We start from the raw sequence: 18,363 nt of genomic DNA, 5'->3' as shown, positions 1-18,363 counted from the left end.
CATGGTTGATCTAAGCATGAGATCTCTTTTGTTTGGGGGGTTTCTTTGTTGCTTGTGGTGTTTGCTTGCTTGGGTTTGTTGTTTGTGTGTTTACCATAGGTTTCCGAGGTGTTAGAGTGAGTTTGAGACGGTTTCGAGGTGGATTGAAACGGAGGTTCGACAATCGTGTTCGCGCAGATCGTGTCTGCAGAAGAGGCATCGATCCACACCATGAAGCATCGGTCGGCACCATTTCGTGAAGCATCGGTCGACACTATTCAGCATTGGTCAACACCACGTCGTGTGGCATCGATCGGCACCGATGTAGCATCGGTTGACACGAGTCTTATCCGAGACTTGTTTTCCTGGTTTGATGTATTGTTCTGTGTTTGTTTGTTTGCTTAAACATGAGAGTCTCAAATGCTTGTGTGTATAACCTAGTAGATGGGAGGACGGCCTCACTAAGTATTTATGATAATACTTACGCATCTCAATTGTTGTTTGTGGTGTGCAGGTATGTGATGTGGAATCATGGCGATGAGGAGGAGGATGAACTAGGGTCTCGGTTGTGTGTGTTGGATTTGTCATATTGTTTATGTTGGAACCTTGGTTAGAACTATGCTAGGTTGATGGATAGAATAGTTATGAATGTTATTGTATGGTTATTGTATATTAAGATGATTAATGTTATATGTTTCCGCTGTGCATGTTATTGGTTGTTGGTTATTATTGGTTGGTTAGTAATGTGTGGGTTAGTTGGCTTAATTATATATTGTATTTAATTATAAAAAAAAGGTCGGGTTGTTTCACCTGTTGTCAATCCTATGTGCTGGAAAACGAGGGAGAGATATCGTTTACAGTCCGGAAGTATTGAAAGAAGCCAACATCTTCAACTTTTGTAGTGAGCCCAATGACATGCATGTAGTTGGTCGACACAGGAATTTTTTTGAAATGTGCCTTAAAGTTGGAAATACGACTGACATATATTTTGAAGGCCTTTGTCTTGTAACACAAGTAGGAGTCATTGATGGAGCACTGAGGTTACTACAGTGTAACGTCTCATCACATGCCGACACAACTCTTGCAGCTGCTATGTTATCCATTTGTAATGGTACAATGACATGGGAGCTATTAGTTTTTGGTTGTTTGCTACAAACCACTACCCACTTGACTCTGAAGAGGTTGCAGACATGTGTGAGGAACTTATCAGTGAGCTTATAAAGTATGGGTGACCTTTCAGTAACACTTATGTTGTGTATTTTGATTACCTTGATAATAGTGAAATAACAACTGCTCTGTGCCTAATAAAGTGCGAAATTACATCATACATTAGTATGTTACGTCCTTACAAGCATCCTTGCAACACATGCGTAATTTGGTGGTGTGCTCGCAGCATTAGTCAAATACTTTAGTAGTTTAACAAAATGTATCTCTTTATCATAACTATATCTTTTTGTATTTCATCGTTTGCTACTTATTTTGCTTCTTTTTAATCTTCCAATAAAATGAAACAATTGTCAGCGACTCATTTTGTTAACTAAACGACGACTATATATTAAGCTACATACACAAACTAATGTACGTATAAAGCACATAATTTTAAATTACGTACACAGACATATGTACGTAATATGTTTAGTAAACTCTGAACTATTGTTACATTTCATACATAAAAGATGATACATACGATCATTTAACAATACATACACAAAGAATAGTACATACCTTAAATACGTACATGTACGTATATACATTTGTATTTAAACATCATATACAATAATGAATACAATAAGTTTACTTAAATATATATTTATGAGTTGGGGTTATCCACCTATTACTACAGTATCTTCCTATCCACCTAAGTTAATTAAATGTCAAATTTAAATTGATTTGACCTCCATCTTAGTCAATTTAAATCGATGAGATTTGCAATGAAGTATGTGTCAACTGCATTTAAACCACATATGTTATTAAACATATAGACGTACATGTATTTTAATGTACACTAGGATTTACTCTGTGGTACACCACAGTATAAATACCTTTTTTTACTTATATATATAACTTTTATGATTTTATGTAATAAAATGATTGATTTCTTTAATTTTTAATATAGATGTTGCGATGTTATAGATCTTGATTTATTTACAATAAAAAGTTGTAATTGTTACTGAATTTATGTTTTATATTTGAAAAAAACTATAAGTACTATATGTATATTTTAATATAATAAAACTCAGATTTGCTAAAATAATGTATGAGTAAAATACATTTATATCTGTAAATTTATTTATATTTCTAAGACTTAATACAACTCATTCTCCAAATTATGTGACTTAAATTTATTGTAAATATTGATGGTATTAAAAAAATAAATAATGAAGATCTGACCAATGCTCTATGATATTTTATATTTATTCTAATAACTTTTTACATCATATAACCCCGTTTTTTTATAGGAAGATTCGTAAATATAATTTCGGGTTATACATTCCGATTTTTATCCGATCGGTGGAGAATATATAGAGAAGATCCGTTTAGTGTAATTGGTTTAGATTTTTTGAGAAAAATCCGACCCGAATAAGGGAAAAAAAGTGGCACAAATTTGTACTCAAAAAATGTTAAGATAGATACACATCTCGTAACAAAAAAAAGAAATGGAACCTACCTTATATCATGTCGTAATAAGATACACCAGCTATTAAAGAAGGTAAATCCTCTCTTCTCTAATATTACCATTTACGTTTACCTACCCAACAACCAACAATTCAAAATTAACTTCCATTTATAGCAAATATTCCTTCAATGCTCTCTCTATATAAAAATGTTACGTATCAAACTATATATTTTCCTTCATAGCAAATTCCTCTCTTACCATATCATCCTTTCTCCTTGAAACCATGAATTCTCTCCTACTGAAAGGGGGTGTATTCAAAATAGGATTTTGGAGGATTTGTGATTTTTTTTTAAAATCCCTTGTTATTCAAGTAGTGATTTTAAAATCACTTCTCAAATCCACTGTTATTGAGTATGAAATTTGTTAAAAATCATTCAAAATCACTCACAATCCACTGTTATTTAATCAATAATTTGCAAAATCATAACAAATCCACTGTTATTCAAAATCTAACTTTAAAAAAAAAAAAACATAAAAGTGATTGTGAGAGACTTTGGTTATATATTTATAAGGGAAATCCTATTAAAAAAATCCCACCTACGGAAGTGTGATTTTGACCCAAAAAAAATATCATCTCTCTCTCTAACAAAAATCCCACCTTGAACCTTCCTCTTCTCTTTTCTCAAGGTATGTAATTCAGAATTCAGAATTTTTTCACATTCAAAGTTTTGAGCTCCATCATTGAATTTTTTGATTTCATAATACGAGTGCTTTAATTTATCTTTAACTTATGTTTTGTATTTTTCAATTTAAATCTTTGTGTTATGCTGTTTGGATCGAACTGAATATTTATTTTGGAGCAATCACTACAGGAAATGTGAGTATTGATAGCACCATAAGATAGCGTTTTGTATGTATATGCTATGTTTGACTGAATCGTGATTTAAAGATAGCGTTTTGTATATTGTAAACGCTACAAATTATATAAGCGGTATAATGAAAGTGACGCGGGACAATTTATTGGTTCGAGATCTTTATTGTCCCGCTATTGAAAATGGTAAGAGGAAAAAAACTAAAATTTTGTGTAAGGCAAAATAAAAGAAAACCCGAAAAGTCATTTCTCATTTTTTTGCTTAAGGCAAAATCATATCAGATCGAGAAGTTCTCGATCTCTTTCGATATCACTCTCTCTCGATTTCTCTCAATCTCACTCGCTTGCTCAGTCTCTCCCTCTAATTCGCACTTTATCTCACTCGATTTCTCACTGTGTCAGCTTGATTTCTCAGTCTCTCAACTCGATTTCTCACAATCTCCCTGGAATCTTCAATAGGTATGTTTTCATTCAATCGTAGCTTATTTGTTCGTTGGAATGGAAAACCATTTTCATTTGGGGTTCCGATTCTTGGGTTGTGTGAACATTGATGCAGAAGTTTGTGATTTTGAGTATCAATTTTGATTTTGCGTTTTGATTCTTAGTTTTGGTGAACATGCATGTCGATATTTGGCACATTTCCTTTTTCAATTTTGATTTTCTGTTTTGATTATGATTTTTCGGTTTCAATTTTCTGTTTATTGAAACTGTTCTTCACTTATCAATTCCAGAAATGGCGAAGACAAGAGGAGGAGGTCAAGTTGGTCCTCGTCGTAGTAGACGTAATCAAGGTTTGGAGGTAGAAGAGATAACAGCACAAGTTGCTCCAGAAACAACACTAAAAGTGAATAAGAAAAGAAAAAAAAAAAGAAAGTGGCTAGGAGAAGTAGTACTAGAAGCAAGAAAGTGGCTGCTCAAGATGATGAGGTAGAAGATGTTACACCGCAAGCAATGTCTGAAGATGAGAAAGAAGATTCTGAGAAGGGTAATGACAAAGATGTAACACCGGATGCTGATCAGACTGAGAAAGCAATGTATGATGATGAGAAAGAAGATTCTGAGAAGGGTAATGAGAAAGATGTAACACCGGATGCTGATCAGACTGAGAAAGCAATGTCTGAAGATGAGATAGAAGATTGTGAGAAGGGTAATGACAAAGATGTAACACCGGAGGCTGATCAGATTGAGAAAGCAATGTCTGAAGATGAGAAAGAAGATTCTGAGATAGAAGGAGAAGCTTGTTTGACTGGACAGGAACAACAGGAGGATGAAGAAGAAGCTGGCAATATGGAAGAAGATGGTGTTGGCAATGGTCAAGATAATGCGATTCCTAGCAACACTGATGAAGGAAGTTAGGTACCGGAGGAAAGAGTGAAAGAAAGAAAGAAAAAGAGGACCAACAAAGATGCGTAAAGTGGCTGAAAATCCTAATGAAAAGGTTTCAGTAACTTTCACTGACTTTGGTGATCATGTTGGACCTGTTTCAATAATATTATCATCTTTTCTTGGTGTCCTTGTGAGGGAACACGTTCCGGTTACAATTTCTGATTGGAGGAAATTTGATGCAGTGGCTAAACAAGCAACGTGGGAAGAAATTCAGGTATACATTTATATTCAACTATTTTTTGTTGAACAGATATGAAACATGTTTGACCTTTGCTTGTTGTATGTGATGCAGGGGATGTTTAACCTGCAAGAAGAATGGCAGAGAGTTGCTATTTTGAAGCAAATGGGAAATATCTGGAGGGCTTGGAAGTCAAGGCTATTGTCAGATGTACGTGCTGCGAAGACTGCTGCTAAGAGAATAGATTTAAAACCCACCAACATCCCATCCATTCAAGTGTGGAACTCTTGGGTTAGGAGCAAGACTAACGCAGATTTCACGGTTAGTTATCTACAACTAAGTAACTTTCTTGTTTATATGTCATGTCTGATAGATTTAATCACACTGATATTTATAATGTAGGAAATAAGAAACAAGTTCAGGAAGATGAGACAAAATCAGATTCCTCACACCACCATCCACAAAGGAATGCTTCGTTTAGCTGATGATATGGTAGTAATAGTTGTCAAATATCTATATATATTGTATATTTTGTTAGAATAAAATGGTATTGAGATATGTATATACTTTATATAGAAAAAAGAGTAGCGACCCAAGTAAGGTGACAAGGAGTAAGGTATGGATTGCGAGACACACTCATGCTGATGGTAGACCTGTGAAGCTTCAATTTGCTGAGACTATTGTAAGAATCCTGGAACTTGTTATATTGTGTATGATTAATGGATTACAATCACTTGATAATCACACTGAGTTTTCGTGTGTTTAAATGTTTGTATCAGGAACAAATACAATCACTTGATAGTCAAATGGACTCTACATCAACTGCTGATAACATAAGGGAAGATGCTGTGAGCAAGATTTTGGGAAAAGACAAACCTGGACGAGTAAGGGTGCTAACAGGATTTTCACCCAGGGTATCAATTCCCTATGCAGTTGTAGTACAAAGGGTTATCAATCCAAATGGTTGTTATGCTAGCAGATGAGACATGATCAGAACTATGCAAGTCAAGCCAAGCAATAAATGGGTTTGATCTAACAATCCTAAAATGATTAAAAGAAATTAAATAAACAAGAACCACACGACCTAAGCACTCGATGCAAACATTCGAGTACAGGATCAGGTGGAATGCTAAATGGCCAGACTTTGATGCTGTACCAAGGAATCTTTGACTTTGAATTTCTACAGATGGGGTGAACCCTTTCTCCATGCAAAACACCAATCACAGCACATGGCCAGTGTTGTTGGTGAACTATAACACGCCTCTGACTATGTGTATGAAGGCTGAAAATATAATGTTGACTTTGTTGATCCCTGGTCCAACAGCTCCTGGTAATAACATAGATGTTTACTTGGCACAACTGATAGACGATTTAAAAGACATGTGGGCTGAGGGTATTGAAGTCTATGACTCATTTGCGAAAGAGAATTTCACACTTAGAGCCATGCTACTTTGGAGTATCAGTGACTATCTAGCCTTAGGAACATTGTCTGGATGTAAAGTGAAAGGGAAACAAGCCTGCAATGTATGTGGAAAAGATACACCTTCCAGATGGCTTAAGTTTAGCCGTAAGTTTGTCTATATGGGGAATAGAAAGAGACTACCGCCTGGCCATCGTTACAGATATAAAAAGCTTGGTTTGACAACATTGTTGAGGAAGGGAATGCCAAAAGGATACAAACTGGCGCTGAAATGTATGAGACACTACAAGCTTTTAGGAATGATTTCTGAAAACCTCTAGACAAAGAAAATAAAAGGAAAAGAACTGAGTTGGAAGATGATGAGGTGGATCAAGAAGAAGAGTGTGAAGAATCAAATGATCTATGGTGGTGGAAGAAGAGATCAATATTCTTTGAACTACCTTACTGGAAGGTAAAGTAAAGTAATTGAACTATATTCTCTTATTGTTGGATCTGAACAAGCCTAACAGTTAATTCCTTAATGTGTTAGTATTTGCCTGTTCATCATAATATTGATGTTATGCACGTAGAAAAAAATGTGTCGGATGCTATATTGTCTATCTTGATGCAAAGTGCTAAGTCAAAAGATGGTTTGAAAGCAAGAAAAGACTTAGAAGATATTGGAATCAGAAATCACTTGCACACAGAGGTCAGAGGAAAGAAAACATATTTACCTCCAACAGCCTACTGGTTATCAAGAAAGAAAAGACCATTTTCTGCCAAAGGTTATCTAAGTTTAGAGGTCCTGATGGTTACTGTGATAATATTGTGAATAGTGTTTCAGTTAACCCTCCAAATATAAGTAGTTTAGAGTCGCATGATCATCATGTCCTAGTACAAAACTTGTTACCGGCTGCATTAAGAGGGTTGTTACATAAGGGTCCTAGGATTTCCATCAATAGATTATGCAGTTACTTCAACAGGTTGTGTCAGCGCATCATCAACCCGGAGAAACTAATGACAATAGAGACAGAGTTTGTGGAAACAATGTGTCAACTGGAGCGCTTCTTCCCTCCATCCCTTTTTGATATCATGTTCCACCTTCCAATTCATCTATCAAAAGAGGCACGTTTGGGAGGACCATTACACTTCCGCTGGATCTATCCCTTCGAAAGGTTTGATGTACTCATTTGCTTTAATATATGTATTTCCTGCAACTATGTTCAACTAATATACATTTCTTGACTAAGTTATAGGTACATGAAAACACTTAAGGCTTTTGTTAATGTAACATCCGCGAACCAATTTTTAAGGTTTTGGTGTGGGTGTCGATCGACACCCTTGGTGTATCGATCGACACCTTGTTTTCTGGTTTGGTCCGGTTCGTTTTAATTGCTGTTGGTTCGGTTTGGTTCAAGGAAAAATCCCTAAATCGTGTTATAAGTAGAGAAGCGACAAATTTAAGGGTTTTAGGGTGTCTTGTCGCCGTTTTCAGAGATAGAGAGAGAGGAGAGAGCCTATTGTGGTGTGAAGGAGATTAAAGGAGAAAGATCAGAATCGTTAGGGTTTGGGAGGAAACAGTTTCGGCATATCAAATCGTTCTCAAAGTTTCGTGAGACACGTTTTCTCAGACGCGAGTTGGGACCATCGGAGATTGTAACTGAGATCGTGGTCTCGTGTGGTGTCTGATCGTGCTGAAATTTTGTGGGACGCTTTGTTACGTCTAGGGGTAGCTTTTCACCGGAGAGATTTGATAGTTAACGGGCGTTTCTGGGCTGTTTCAGACGTTAGGAGGGTCTCAACTGGTTGTATTGGTTGTTATAATCAGTTGATAAGGTATGTGACGTGGAATCATGGCGATGAGGAGGAGGATGAACTAGGGTCTCGTTTGTGTGTTGTTGGTCTTTGTTATATTGTTTAGGATGGAACCTTGGATAGAGATATGTTAGGTTGCTGGATAGAATGGATAGAAGTGTTATTGTATTGGTTTTGTATTATTGATATGTTTCCGCTGTGCATGTAATTGGATGTTGGTTTATTATTGGTTGGTTACCATGTGTGGGTTGGTTGGTTTAATTAAGTAGTATGGGATACTTGATTATATCTTGTATTTAATTATTAAAAAGAAAAAAAAAAGGGGTCGGGTTATTTCATTTTGGTATCAGAGCCTTTACGGTTCTAGGATGGTTAAATGGATGGTTAGAGCGGTTAGGAATTTAATTGGGTGAATTATTTTCCTTTTTGCTTGATGCATGATGTTGTGTGATGGAATTGATTATGAGTAGTTAGTCAATTTGTTTGTGGTATGGAGTCCTAGTATCATCCTCTTCGAGCCTTCAATGAGATTCCACGGTAAGTGTTTTTGTGTATTGTTAGTTGTGTAGTGTTTTTAGCTTCTTGTGCGGGAGGTGCATTTGGCTATTGAAAAGTTGTTGGAAAGTGGTGGATCACGCCGGTATCGGGAAATACCGTTGGCGGTGACTTGTGTAAATGGATGTATTACAAATGGAGTTCGTTTGGATTTTTGACTCGTGAGTCATGTGGAAAGGAAATAGCATGGGAGTCTATAATTGGGAAGTTTCCATAAATAGAAGGTTGCTATAAATGGAAAGTTTCTAAAAATAGAAGTTTCCAGAAATGGAAAGTGTTGAGGTAGATCTAGTCGGGAGATACTCGTTGACATCGGACTTATTTGCTCAGGATAGTGTGAGCCCAACTCATGTGATACCGATAGCTCAATGGACTTTGTGGCCAGAGAGTGGGAGTGGTATGTTTGCTTCGGATGACGATCCGTGAGCGCGCTTTAGGGTGACGACCTTAGAGCGGGATTTTGAGACTCCCTGGATACCGTAGCTGTGAGCCGTGGCTCGGCAGTGAGCCGGTATGTCTCGAGGGTTGCGACCCGAGAGCGGGGGGAGTGGGCGTGTGAGACTCCCTGGATACCGTAGCTGTGAGCCGTGGCTCGGCAGTGAGCCGGTATGTCTCGAGGGTTGCGACCCGAGAGTGGGGGGAGTGGGCATGTGAGACTCCCTGGATACCGTAGCTGTAGGCTGTGGCCTGGCAGTGAGCCGGTATGACTCGAAGGTTGCGACCTGAGAGCGGGGGGAGTGTGTGTGTGTGAGTGACTTTCTGGATGCCGTAGCTTAAGGCGGTTGGCCTGATAGCGAGCCGGCATGATTCGTTGGTTGCGACCACGGACGGGGGAAGCACTGAGTTGTGAGCAAATAGTGTCTTTTGATGTGAGTATATTGGCTAGAGGGAGACCTCATGGTTCAGTCGGAGGTGTGTGGGCTGTTGCGTCAGTGCACGGGAAACCTTGGCTGACGGTATTTAGTCCGGTCGGGGACGTACGGGCCATGTTGACGGTGGCACGGAGGTCCTTGACAGTTGGACGGTTGTGCGGGATTCGAGGACGAATCCTTGTTGGTGGGGGAGAATTGTAACATCCGCGAACCAATTTTTAAGGTTTTGGTGTGGGTGTCGATCGACACCCTTGGTGTATCGATCGACACCTTGTTTTCTGGTTTGGTCCGGTTCGTTTTAATTGCTGTTGGTTCGGTTTGGTTCAAGGAAAAATCCCTAAATCGTGTTATAAGTAGAGAAGCGACAAATTTAAGGGTTTTAGGGTGTCTTGTCGCCGTTTTCAGAGATAGAGAGAGAGGAGAGAGCCTATTGTGGTGTGAAGGAGATTAAAGGAGAAAGATCAGAATCGTTAGGGTTTGGGAGGAAACAGTTTCGGCATATCAAATCGTTCTCAAAGTTTCGTGAGACACGTTTTCTCAGACGCGAGTTGGGACCATCGGAGATTGTAACTGAGATCGTGGTCTCGTGTGGTGTCTGATCGTGCTGAAATTTTGTGGGACGCTTCGTTACGTCTAGGGGTAGCTTTTCACCGGAGAGATTTGATAGTTAACGGGCGTTTCTGGGCTGTTTCAGACGTTAGGAGGGTCTCAACTGGTTGTATTGGTTGTTATAATCAGTTGATAAGGTATGTGACGTGGAATCATGGCGATGAGGAGGAGGATGAACTAGGGTCTCGTTTGTGTGTTGTTGGTCTTTGTTATATTGTTTAGGATGGAACCTTGGATAGAGATATGTTAGGTTGCTGGATAGAATGGATAGAAGTGTTATTGTATTGGTTTTGTATTATTGATATGTTTCCGCTGTGCATGTAATTGGATGTTGGTTTATTATTGGTTGGTTACCATGTGTGGGTTGGTTGGTTTAATTAAGTAGTATGGGATACTTGATTATATCTTGTATTTAATTATTAAAAAGAAAAAAAAAGGGGTCGGGTTATTTCAGTTAAGAATCATGCAATGCCAGAAGCATGTATGGCTGAGGGGTATTTAGCTGGAGAATGCGTTGCATTTTGTTTAGAGTTCCTTAAAGATTCAGTACCAGTACAAGAAACAGTTAATCGCAATGAAGGTATTGAGGCTGATAGAAGCGTGGTTGAAGGTCGACCTCTGCAGAAGGGTATAGAAGTTACCCTATCAGATATAGATAGAGACACTGCACATCGCTATGTGCTAATGAACATGGCATCTTTGGATCGTTATATTGAGTAAGAGTTAACCCGTTATGTTTCATCTACTAATTATTATTATAATTTTATTCTCAAAAAAGTTGTTTAATGTAAATCAGGATGCATTTGGAAGAATTACAAGCTAATGATGCTCGATGTGCTAAAAATGAAACTTTGTTATGGAAAAACCATACTGAGCAGTTTGCACAATGGCTTAAAATAAAGGTTTCCAGATGCAACTTGTCTTCTTGATTATTTGTTATACAGCTTGTTAAATTGACTGATTAGCTTGTTAGCTTCATGATAATGTTTTGCTTGATGACTGGTTAGCTAATCTTGTAGCTTGATGGCTGGTCTTCTTGGACCAGATTGTTAGCTTTTCTTGTAGCTTGATGAATGGTTTCTTGGCACAGATTGGTAGCTTCATGATCATGTTTTGATTAATGACTGGTTAGCTTAGCTTGTAGCTTGATGACTAATTTTCTTGGCACAGATTGTTAGTTTCATGATCATGTTTTGCTTAGTGACTGGTTAGCTTAGGTTGTATCTTGATGACCGGTATTCGTGATAATAATTTTAGCACTTCATCTTGATGATCAAGGTTGGAATTTTACTATGGCAGATTCATTCAGACTCAACAAATAGTCATTCTAAGGAGATAAGGTGGTTGGCATTTGGACCAAGAAATTTTGCTTTATCACATAAAGGATTTATCTTTAATGGGCAACGGTTTTATACAGATGCAGTTAAGCAAAAGACACAAAATAGTTGAGTAACTTATAAAGCATTTAGCATGTGTAGATCAAGTGCTCGAGATATGAGACAAGTCACTGATATGCTTACATATTATGGAGTGATAAAGGAGTTTTTACTTATGGACTATCACATGTTCAAAGTGCCGCTGTTTAGATGCAATTGGGCCAACACAAGGAATGGTGTGAAGGAGGAAGATGGTTTCACTCTTGTCAACCTTCATATGAACCAAATAGCCTATTTGAAAGATCCATTCATTCTACCTTCTCAAGCAAAACATGTTTTCTATTCTAGGGAAAATGATAATTCAAATTGGTATGTTGTTATGAGAGCACCACCTAGAGGCTATCATGAGTTGGAAACATAAGAGGATTTAGGAGCTGCACCTTTGCCTGTCCAAGAAGTCGATGATTTGGATAATGAAGCTTGTGATGATGATAATGTTTATGTTAGGGATGATTGTGAAGGCTTGTTAGTGGTAGATTGATAGGTGTTTGTGGTTTTTGTAAACGATGAAATTTGTTCTGGTTTTCTACATATTTAAATATTTCTATATTTTGTATTAATTTTAATTGGTCTTTTTTTACAAATATTCGAAATAAATTTTTTATTTTAAATAATAAATAATTCGTAATTCATTTTAGTAAAAAAAATTTGAATAATTTAAAAACAAACTAATAACACAAAACATTTGCTATCTTTGCTATAGGTAAAATCAAATTAATGAGTTTTAATAACATTTGTATCACGTTATTATAAATATTAACAATTGCACAGTAGCCATCGCTATCGTTGTATAGTTATAGCAAACCGACAATCCGCTATTAAAAGTGTCCGACCTACTATAACGGGCGATCTCAGAGCGTTTTAGGAAACACTATAATTGTCAACTCATAGCGTTTAACGGCCGCTATTAATACCCACACTTCCTGTAGTGAATGAAGCTATCGTTTCTGGATTTGAATTTGGAGCAATGAAGCTCTCGTTTATAATATATATGGGTTTGTAAACGAGATTGTGAAGAAGACACGAAAGCAACAAGAGGTGTTCTATTGTTCTTTACTTTGTTAGACCTAAGTTCGACTTTGTTAGACCAATATGACTTATAGTCTAATATGACTATTAAGTAGAGGAGAATGACTGGGTTTAAAAAATTAAAGAACAATGTATTTTGTGTGAGAATCTCTTAAAATAAACTAAAACCCCACTTAAAGTCTCACCAAATCTTATCAAATGACCAACTATTTTTAAAAAATAAATATAGAAAATAATAATAAATCTACCAAAATACCTTAAAAACTCACTGTAAATCTCTTAAAATCCAAAATATCGTAAATCCCACAAAATCCTCTAAAGTCATAATTTGAATACACCCACGAAATGTTTCTCGTACCAAATCCTACAAGCGTTCTCGTCAATTTCATCCCTGTTTCTGTAACACCACTCTTTGTCTTGATAGAAGCGGTCAACAGCATTGACGTCAACACTGTCTCACTCGCTCAGTTTGGCGCCTGGCCTCACTTAGCTTCATCCAACTGGATTCCAAGTTTAGGGCCTACTTTGAACTTCTCCTGCAACGGGGAAACATCATCGCGCTGTACCTTGAGGCGTCAGGCTTGCCTCTAACTTTCAAACTGTTGCAGAAGGTATGGAAATGTTCCGTTCAGTTGCACATATTGATCCATATGTGAACTTTGCTTATGTTTGTTTTGCAACGTGCACCGGTAATGGCGTCGAGGCTGAGACGTTTGCAAATATGTTCTGGGAGAAACTCCCTCAGTTGAACAACGCTATCGAAGTGGCTGAACTGGTCATGTTCCATATGTTATATTAAATGAACAATATAATAACGTATCCAATAACAGTTTCTATGTACGTAAACAACATCAATGATTTGAGTGTACGTACACAGATGAAGAAAACCGTACATCACAAAACATATAAACACAACACAAGAAGGACTGTAATGAAACCAATATATTATATTTAATGAACAATATAGTAACATATCCAATAACAGTTTCTATGTACGTAACAATGTCAATGATTTGAGTGTATGTACACAGATGAAGAGAACCGTACATCACAAAACATACAAACACAAGACAAGATAAGATTTAAAGAAAACAAAGGGTCGCAATTAACAACAGGTGAGACAAAGAGCCACGAGTAAGACGCAACGTTTAGTCGTGACTCTTTGTTTTCTTTAAATCGCATCCACCCTTTTTCTTTTTTGAAAACAGAGGAGAAAGAAGATAAACCCTAATTTGAGAAAATCATGAACTTGAGAGTCGATGATATTGCTGATATTTGTCCCGGAAGAACAAATTGGTGTATCCACGCCAAGGTCTTACATTCTTGGAATGTCCACGATTTCTTCTCAAAACGGGTTATGTTTCTTGTGGATGAAAAAATTAGAGTAGTTAATTGAAGAAGATTTTTACTTAAATTTGTAATTCTAACAGTTCTTATATAAAATATATTTTACACAATTGTTATGAAAATTTGTAGGGTGGCACAATCGAAGTGGCTTTTTTACGAAAAATCCTAAAAAAATCTCTGGAAGTATATCGACGATGGTGAGTGGTATGATATTAAGAATTTCAAAATAATCAATCCAACACTCAAGGAGAGGATTACTCATCATCCTTACCAAATCAATTCACGGATGATTCAACGATGACGCTGCTCCAACCATTGAGTCCCAAAAATTACTACCGATTTGAGGATTTTGATGATATATATCATGGCAGAGTTAATCATCCTATATCTTTCGGTAAGTTTTTCTTTAATTAATTTTATATTGTTATAATAAAATCCGTGAATATAGTTAATTGGTATCTTTGTGGTCGAGAATCTGGAGTCTTTTTAGGAATTTTGTAACTTTGTGTATTGGTTCCTCCCATAGAAAAATACAAACTAAACTTTTACCAAAAATCGATTTGAAAGTATCATTGTACACTTTGAAAAACTAAATTCTTTCTTTTTCCGAATTAGATGTTTGTGGGTGTATAGTAGATGTGGAAGACAAAAGAAGACATGACAGTGCCAATGATTGTAATGAAGTTGTCTTCAAGCTATTAAATGACAGGTAAAACACATTAATTCTACGTTTAAAGGACACTTACGTTTTAAAGTTTGTTTCTGTTAGGATTTATATTAACTTGCTAAACCTATAGAAATGAAACTGTAGAGCGTCATGCCATAGACAACTATGCTTCTCGATTCATGTCTTCTTGGGAATCAAACAGGTGTCATCTCACATATAAATCCAAACCCGTGTTTTGTGTATTGCAGTTTTGGAAGGTTGGAGGGACGTACGAGTAAATAGATCTCATTGAATCAACAAAAGGTAATCTAAAAATTCACTTTATATGGCAAATGTCTCTAGGTGCACCATGTCTTGTAAACACATTAGCCTCTTCGAAGATCTTTATAAAACCGGAGCTCGAAGGACTTGAACATCATAAGGCTATGTAAGTTGTTATTGTGTATATAAAAATCTAATTATGTATGTTGTTAGAGTAAAAATTTTAAATACACTTTCTATATTTACAGTTCTTAATCTGCTGGACGTTTTCGCATAAACCATGTGATGGAGCACGAAGGGGAGAGCTCAGGGACTCAAAAAGAAAGAATGGATCCTTAAAGATCGTTTATGTTTTTTTGAAGGTTTATTTATAATTCTGAATGGTATGAATGTTTGTACTAACTCTGAATATTTATAATTCTGAATGTTATATTTAATCAACAGTATAATCACGTTTCCATCAACATTGTATATGTACGTACATAACATTAATGACTTGAGTGTACATATACAGATGCAAAGAACCGTACATCAGAACACAGTACTAGCAAAACACATCGTACATTGGTCCGTTGACAAGAATAGTATGGTATTTAAATTGGATTTTTGCAAGTCTTCTTGTTATGGCCTAAGCTTCTGCACCTTGTACACTTATTTGGTAGAGAGCATTTTTTTTTCTGGTAATAATGATTAGAAAATTTCAACTTCAGGTCAACCATATATAATTTAGAAAATATAATCGAAATCTGAAATTTAGAAACCATAACTACTAACCCTGTTTTCTCCCTTTGACGGTATCCCCTTTGAAGTTGGCCTTCCTGGTGGTCGTCTACTATGTGGGAGAATAAATGAACTTCCGAGATACCAACTGGGATTTCAATGTCGTTTGGATCCTCAATAGGTAAAACTGGTTCTTGATTTGAATCTCTAAACGTGTTTAGCATATACCACCTAGCAGCCACAAACTTCAGATTTATCCCAAAATGAATTGCAGCCGCTAAACCGTGTTCACATGGAATTCCTAACTTGTGTACACAAGACAGGTACACGTACACCAGTAGAGAAAAACATGGAAATGCTCTCCTGACTTGCTAGTCACTTGGTAATTCCACGGTCCAGACATAATAATTGAAAACTTCCTAGATTCAGGAAGAACTTGCAAGAATCGGTCATCAACTTCAGGAGTTACTAAAGACTTACACTTGTCAGCTTTTTTCCTCCTTTCTCCAAACCATCACATTATTACCTCCCTTATGAACTCCAACATGTAGACAATCAGATATGTTTTGGCTTTTGTGAGGACATTATTCAAAGACTCACCAGTGTTGCTTGACATTATATTATATCTCTCCCCTTTACAATATGCTCTTGTCCAATGCTCCAGTCCAATATCCTCTAAATATTTTGCGCATTTTAGACTCCTACTCCTTAATTCCTCAAAATTTTTGTAAAATCTTTCACCCGATATACTTTTGCAGCGCTGATAAACAATCTGGATACTCCAAACCTACTATAGCTTGTAGAAATATTCCTCTCCAAATGGACTATGCACGCTCCATGATGCGCCTTGGGGTACACTACACTGATCCCTTTATATATTGAAGAATGTTGGTCTGAAACAATCATTTAAATCTTCATCGTCTGGAACAATCTCCTTTAATTTATCAAAGAACCAAATCCACGATGCATCTGTCTCCCAATAAACAACACCAAAAGTAATGGGAAATAAGTAGACATGATGATGAATTTTGATGACAATGCTAACATCGGATCCATAACCCACACCTTTTTTTTGAAGTAATATATACTACAAAACAATTTTTATATGAAAAGAAAAACTTTAGTTATCATTATAATTGTTTGGTAGATGATCATGATTCATGAATGAACTACTTGGATCATTGAGATTCACAAAACCCATCATCCCCTATAAATTGTAGAGACGTTACTATATGATGATGATGCCAAAAGAGGAAGAAAAAGGATATGTTACTACTTACACTATATTACTTTTTCAACAATGTTCAGTCCACATGGCAATTTATAAGGTCCCGGAAAATGAAGTTTAATTCAGACGGTGCTTATTTATTTATTTATTTTAATTTATCTAAAATTGGCCAGTTTTTTTTCTTTCTATAGTCGCGAGGAAGCTCGTTGGATTTCAATATCAATGGCGTCTGCAACCACACTCCTCTTCCACCATGGTTCTACTCTTGATCACCTCTCCAACAACTTTATAAGTAGCATGTTTACCATAATTCTTCCGGGTGTCGATGTCACAATTATGAATATCCACATACCGCCATGGACAAAATTAACAATGTTTTAGTGCATGGAAAGACATTGTCTTCTGCAATATTTTTTTGTTTGAAACAAACTTCCAACATACAGTGTCTCCCCTGTCGTGCCAATTTCAACTTATGTCTTATCTGCTCTCACATTGAGTAAATCATCAAACACTGGAGCATCAACAAGATCGTGTAACTCAGCCTCATCGCTTCGAAGCCATTAAAAAACTTGGTACGACTCTTTCAAGGTGACTAATCTGTCCCCTGATTCAGATATCACAGCCCTTGATGCCTCTCCAATTTCAATCTCTAAACTATTTCCTTCTCCTATAGCAGGTTCTTCTGTATTTGTGTACATAAAACAATCATCTTTGCATACTTCATCATGTACACATGCCATATTGTACGTACATACCTCAGACGGTTAAATATCACCATTCTCTTCAAGATAATCTATGTTTGGCCCATCATGTACACAACTGTAATAAGTGGCTAAATTCTCCTGGTGTACCCGTTGGTGGTAGATTGTCGCCAACGTCTCCATTATAGCCTATCCCATATTCTCGTTCCAAAAATTGTAATCATAATCTTCGTCATCTCCTTTACTACCTTCTATAGTTGGATCAAGCGTACACCCACCACTTGATCCATTATTGTACTCACCTTCATCATCCTCTTCATCATCCACTTCATCATCCTCTTCATCATCCTCTTCAACATCCTCTTCAACATCCTCTTCAACATCCTCTTCAACATCCTCTTTATTCTCATTTTTCTCGACCTCTACCCCGTCCTTGCGTTCATCCACAATTACTAACTCCAACATCGATTTTGTTGGATTGTCAGTCCATGTGCACTTTGTATTTTCAGTCCCTGACAACTTGTTATTTTCATGACTGTTAGTGACAACTTGTTATTTTCGTGACTGTTAGTGTCCACACATACCTTAACTTTTGGTCAAAATGAGACACACATGTTTACACTTTCATCACCACTACAGATGACAACGAATGTTTTCAAGCTCTTTTGATTGTTAATGTGCACAGGAGGACGT

General features: G+C 36.8%; 3 pseudogenes; 2 read left to right on the top strand and 1 right to left on the bottom strand.

The window, feature by feature from the left end:
* The first annotated feature begins 4,200 nt into the window (after positions 1-4,200).
* On the top strand, positions 4,201-6,226 carry LOC104789477 (uncharacterized; annotated as a pseudogene).
* A 74-nt stretch (positions 6,227-6,300) lies between these two features.
* Positions 6,301-12,198, top strand: LOC147944325 (uncharacterized; annotated as a pseudogene).
* Positions 12,199-15,614: 3,416 nt separating this feature from the next.
* LOC147944324 (uncharacterized) lies at positions 15,615-16,357 on the bottom strand (annotated as a pseudogene).
* Between the last annotated feature and the right edge of the window lie 2,006 nt (positions 16,358-18,363).

The sequence above is a fragment of the Camelina sativa genome, chromosome 5 (assembly GCF_030686135.1).
Source record: "Camelina sativa cultivar CO46 ecotype springtype chromosome 5, ASM3068613v1".
NCBI lineage: Eukaryota > Viridiplantae > Streptophyta > Magnoliopsida > Brassicales > Brassicaceae > Camelina > Camelina sativa.
The sequence above is the reverse complement of the archived record's forward strand: the minus strand, read 5'-3'. Positions and strand labels throughout refer to the sequence as shown.